This window comes from Gopherus flavomarginatus, chromosome 6 (genome assembly GCF_025201925.1).
Source record: "Gopherus flavomarginatus isolate rGopFla2 chromosome 6, rGopFla2.mat.asm, whole genome shotgun sequence".
Classification (NCBI taxonomy): Eukaryota; Metazoa; Chordata; order Testudines; family Testudinidae; genus Gopherus; species Gopherus flavomarginatus.
Window position 1 is genome coordinate 26,145,906 of NC_066622.1, and position 5,887 is coordinate 26,151,792.

A 5,887-nucleotide genomic window follows, 5' to 3' on the forward strand; every position below is an offset into this window, starting at 1 on the left:
TTGGTACCACATATCTTAAGCATGGGGTGGGGAAAAACTGACCCGCCTGTACTGTGTACTGAATATATTAACCAAATATTAGAACCATTCATGGTATTTGTTGAACTCCCACCTAAATGTGAAGGCCAATTGGCAAAGATTGGATATTAATTAAGTAAAATACAGATACAAAGTCTTTTGAAAATTCCACAAAAGCCAAAAAAACAAAAACCCATCAGTAGAGTGGCAGCTGGTCAAGCAATAGATAGAAGGAAGTCAATACTACCCTCTTTGCTCCCTGAAATCACCCTTATCAGGTCAAGGCCTATGTTAGATCCCTCTGGAGTGCTACTGGTTCATTAGTGTAGAGGGGAATGCTGTAACACCTCTCCTTCCCCCCCACCACTCCTACACTAATGCCTGGTCTACACTATGCGTTTATACCAAATTTAGCCTTAAACCAATTTAACCCTGCACCCGTCCACGCAATGAAGCCCTTTATGTCAATATAAAGGGCTCTTAAAACTGATTTCTATACTCCTTCCCAACGAGGGCAGTAGCGCTGAAATTGGTATTGCCATGTCGGATTAGGGTTAGTGTGGCTGCAATTCGATGGTATTGGCCTCCAGGAGCTATCCCACAGTGCACCATTGTGACGGCTCTGGACAGCAATCTGGAGTCAGATGCACTGGCCAGGTAGACAGGAAAAGCCCCGCAAACTTTTGAATTTCATTTCCTGTTTGCCCAGCATGGAGAGCTGATCAGCACAGGTGACCACGTAGAACTCATCAGCACACGTAACTGCAGTCTGAGAATCAAAAAAACTCCAGCATGGACCGCACAGGAGGTACTGGATCTGATCGCTATATGGGAAGAGGATTCCGTGCTAACAGAACTCTGTTCCAAAAGACGAAATGAACAAACATTTGAAAAAATTTCCAAGGCCATGATGTAGAGAGGCCACAGCAGGGACTCAGTACAGTGCTGTGTGAAAGTTAAGGAGCTCAGACAGAAAACCAGAGAAGCAAACGGAAAGTCCGGGGCAGGGCTGCAAAGATGCCGCTTCTATGCTGAGCTACATGCAATTCTAGCGGGGTCCGCCACCACTACTTCAATCCTGTCTGTGGATTCCGAGGTGGGGGTAAACTTAGCCTTCCCTGAGGAGGACTAGCTTGCAGAGAGCACACAGTACTCTGTTCTCCCCAACAGCCAGGAGCTTTTTCTCAGCCTGACAGAAGTACCCTCCCAGCCCTCCCAAGCCACTGTCCCACACAGTGAAGCCATGGAAGAGACCTCTGGTGAGTGTACCTTTGTAAATATAAAACATGGTTTCAAAGCAAGCGTTTTTTTAATGATTAATTTGCCCTCAGGACTTGAGATGCATTTGCTGCCAGTAAAGTTACTGGCAAAGTCTGTTAAACTGTCTGGGGATGGAATGGAAATCCTCCAGGGACATCTCCATGAAGCTCTCCTGGAGGTACTCCAAAAGCCTTTGCAGAATGTTTCTGGGCAGGGCAGCCTTATTCTGTCCTTCATGGTAGGACACTTGACCACGCCATGCATGTAGCAAGTAATCTGGTATCATTGCATGACAAAGCCTAGCTGCGTATGGTCCTGGTGATCGCAGGCATTCAAGCAACATCCGTTCTTCATCTCGCTGTGTTATCCTCCGGAGAGTGATATCGTTCATGGTAACCTGGTTGAAATACGGGAATTTAATTAAGGGGACAGAGATGGTTGGGCTGTTTGCCCGTGGCTTAAAATAAATCCTTCCCTGCATTTAGCCAAGCAGGTTGGGTGGGGGATGATTGGCACTGAGCTTTTTCACGTTTGGCTAGCTGGAATCTTCCCTGCTACCAGCCACGTGGATGGGGGGAGGGTGGCTAGCAGCGATCTTCCATGATATCAGCCACGTGGTGTGGGAGGGGTAAAGCGATCATCTCAGAGAATTGGATGGGGGCGGTTCTGGTGCTGCACGTTAACAGGAAAGAAGAAGCACTGAACGGGCTTTGCTTGCTATTTGGGAAAGGAGGGCGCTGGATATATGAAGGCTGCAGAAGCCGAAAGACAATGGCTTACCATGGCCGCAGGCAAGCCGAATTCTGATGCCTGGACTTGTGTCTGTGATCTCTAACACCAAAGCTGCAGGCACTCAATATTAAGATGCAAAATGCGACCTTGTAGTGAGATCACATGTGCTATGTAAAGTGAATAGTATTGTTCACTGTGAAAGAGTATAACCATTGGTCTGTAAAATGTATCTTCTCTCCCTTTTTTCCCTCCCTCCTGCAGCTGCAAATTTTTCAAGTCTCCCTCCTCCATCCTGAAGGCTATCTCAGATAAGGTGGCGGGGAAAAAAAAGACGTGAGACAAAATGTTCTCCAAAATCATGGAAGTGATCCAAAGTGAAAGAGCTCATTTGAACGAGTGGAAGGACGTGGTACCAAAGTACAGGAAAGATGCCAGTGAACGTGAGGAGAGGAGAGACGCTCGAGATGAGATGTGGCGGCAGGAAGATCAGAGGAGGCATGATGCAACGCTGGGGCTGCCGCGTGATCAAATGGACATGCTCTGGTGTCTGGTGGAGCTTCAGGAACAGCAGCAGGATCACAGAGTGCCACTGCAGCCCCTGTATAACCACCCTCCCCTCTCACCATGTTCCTTAGCCTCCTCACCCACCAGATGACTAAAAACGCGTGGGGGGGGAGGCTCCGTGCTCCTGCCCATTCCACCCCCATGGACAGCCCAACCAAAAGGCTGTCATTATTTTGAAATTTTTTTAGTAGCCTTTTCCTTCCGTCCTATCCTCCTCCCAAACCCCACTCGGGCTACCTTGTCAGTTCTCTCCCTCTTTTTATAATTAATTAATAAAGAATACATGATTTTTAAACGAGAGTGACTTTATTTCCTTAGGAAGCAAGCGGTAATTGAAGGGGGAGGGTGGGTGGCTTACAGGGAATGAGTCAATCAAGGGGGTGGGGTCATCAAGGAGAAACAAACACAACAGTCACATTGTACCCTGGCCTGTGATGAAACTGATTTTCAAAGCTTCTCTGATGCACACCGCTTCCTGGTGTGCACTTCTAATCACCCTGGTGTCTGGCTGTGCGTAATCAGCGGCCTGGTGATTTGCCTCAGCCTCCCCTGCCATAAAGGTCTCCCCCTTACTCTCACAGATATTGTGGAGCAAGCAGCAATAACAATGGGGACACTGGTTTGGCTGAGGTCTGAGCGAGTCAGTAATGTGCACCAGCGTGCCTTTAAATGGCCAAATGCACATTCTACCACCATTCTGCACTTGCTCAGCCTGTAATTGAACAACTCCTGACCACTGTCCAGGCTGCCTGTGTATGGCTTCATAAGCCATGGCATCAAGGGGTTGGCTGGGTTCCCCAGGATAACTACAGGCATTTCAACATCCCCAACTGTTATTTTCTGGTCTGGGAAGTAATTACCTTGCTGCAGTCATTTAAACAGAATAGTGTTCCTGAAGACGCGAGCATCATGAATCCTTACCGGCCATCCTACATGGATGTTGGTGAAATGTCCCTTGTGATCCACCAGTGCTTGCAGCACATGGAAAAGTACCCCTTGCGGTTTATGTACTGGGTGCCCTGGTGCTCCGGTGCCAAGATAGGGATATGTGTTCCATCTGTCGCCCCACCACAGTTAGGGAATCCCATTGCAGGAAAGCCATCCACTATGACCTGCACATTTCCCAGAGTCACAACCTTTCGTAGCAGCAGCTTAATGATTGCTTTGGCTACTTGGATGACAGCAGCCCCCACAGTAGATTTGCCCACTCCAAATTGACTCCCGACTGACCGGTAGCTGTCTGGCATTCCAAGCTTCCAGAGGGCTATTGCCACTCGCTTCTCAACTGTGAGGGCTGCTCTCATCTTGGTATTCTGGCGTTTCAGGGCAGGGGAAAGCAAGTCACAAAGTTCCATGAAAGTACCCTTACACATACAAAAGTTTAACAGCCACTGCGAGTCATCCCACACCTGCAACACTATGCGGTCCCACCAGTCTGTGCTTGTTTCCCAGGCCCAAAGTCGGTGTTCCATGGCTAAAACCTGCCCCATTACCAGTATGACCCGCAAAGCGCAGGGGCCCGCGGTTTGAGAGAATTCTATGTCCAAGTTCTCGTAGCCGCCGTCTCCTCAACTGGTTTTGCAGGTCCTGGATCAGTATTGACTGCACAAGAATGCATGAGGTGTTTACAGTGTCCATGATTGCTTCTTGAGCTGAGCAGGGTCCATGTTTGCTGTGCTATGGCATTTGCACAGTTCACCCAGGGAAAAAGGTGCAAAACAGTTGTCTGCTACCTGCACGGAGGGAGGGGTGAGGCTGTACCCAGAACCACCTGCAACAATGTTTTTTGCCCCATCAGGCACTGGGATCTCATCCCAGAATTCCAATGGGTGGGGGAGATTGCAGGAACTATGGGATAGCTACCCACAGTGCAACGCTCTGGAAATCAACACTAGCCTCAGTACGTGGATGCACACTGCCGATTTAATGTGCTTAATGTGGCCAGGTTCACTTGACTTCATACAATCTGTTTTAAAAAACAGTTTCTGTAAAATTGGAATAATCCCGTAGTGTAGACATACCCTAAGTGTAACTTCTCTTAAGGAGAGGTTTTTTCAAAGATTGCTGTAAAACTACATAGATATTAATATTTTTCTTTTTACTATTTTTTCCCAATAAAAGCAGCAGGCAACCACCTATGTTCAGTAAAACTCTGAGAAATTGTAATGCAGACGATGTGCTAGGAGAAAGTAATCCGATTTGAACCAGCTGCATAGATATAATAGAAAATGATAGCTTTAGCAAATGAATGCTAGTAATTATATTTCCAGCACTCCCTGGTATATTGTGTTTTAGCTTCTTGGGATAAAACTGAACTTATTCAGCATCTGAATTACATAAGCTTCTAGGTCTCAGGCTGATGGACTATGTTTAAAAATCCATGTGGAAAAGCAAAACTAAGGATACCTGAAAGCTAAAACGCATTTTTCTGTTTCTGGAACCTCCCACTCTAGTGCTTAAGATTAAAAGAAAGCTACAGAAACTTTTAGATAATATTTATGCTGAATCTCTCTCTTATCTTTTCCCTCAACATTTAACTTCAAAATTTGCAGTGCAAAGGTGTCCTTAGAGATGCTACAATCATACCTCATATATATCCCACATTTTGAGGAACATCACTCATTTTAGTCCCACAGTTATCTGCATGAATCTGGTGACCCTTCACTTTTATTGTTGAAAATTATTTACATTAAAGATAAGTATGAATCTATGGAAAGGGTGGTTTATTCTTAATGAATGAATTCCATATAATTAGTTCAAACGGAATTTATGGGCTTGATGCAGAAATTACTGGGTGATCTGTTCCTTGTCATCCCGTCCCAGCTTCGGGCAGTTAGAGGTTTAGGGACATCCAGAGCATGGGTTTTGTGTCTGACCATCTTGGCTAATACTCATTGATGGACTTATCCTCCATGAACTTACTAATTCTTTTTTGAACCCAGTTGTACTTTTGGCCTTCTCAACATCCCATGGCAATGAATTCCAAAGGGTCAGTGTGCGTTGTGTGAAGAAGTACTTCTGTATGCTTGTTTTAAACCTGCTACCTATTAATCAGCTGATCTTTGGTTCTTGTGCTATGTGAAGGCATAAATAACATTTCCCTATTCACTTTCTCCATGCTGGTCATGATTTTTATAGACCTCTATCATGTCCTCCCTTAGTCATCTCTTTTCTAAAATGAACAGTCCTAGTCTTTTAAAATCCCCTTATATGGAAGCTATTCCATACTTCTAATCATTTTGTTGCCGTTCTCTGAATCTTTTCTAATGCTAATGTATCTTTTTTAAGATGGGGCAACCATGACTGTACGCAG

The 5,887-nt window shown here is 45.7% G+C and overlaps 1 long non-coding RNA gene across 1 annotated transcript; it reads left to right on the top strand.

The window, feature by feature from the left end:
* The first annotated feature begins 232 nt into the window (after window positions 1-232).
* Window positions 233-2,821, top strand: LOC127053563 (uncharacterized). The gene is made up of 3 exons (XR_007775080.1): window positions 233-296; window positions 1,189-1,277; window positions 2,272-2,821. It is a non-coding gene; the product is annotated as an uncharacterized LOC127053563 (long non-coding RNA).
* Window positions 2,822-5,887: the final 3,066 nt, after the last annotated feature.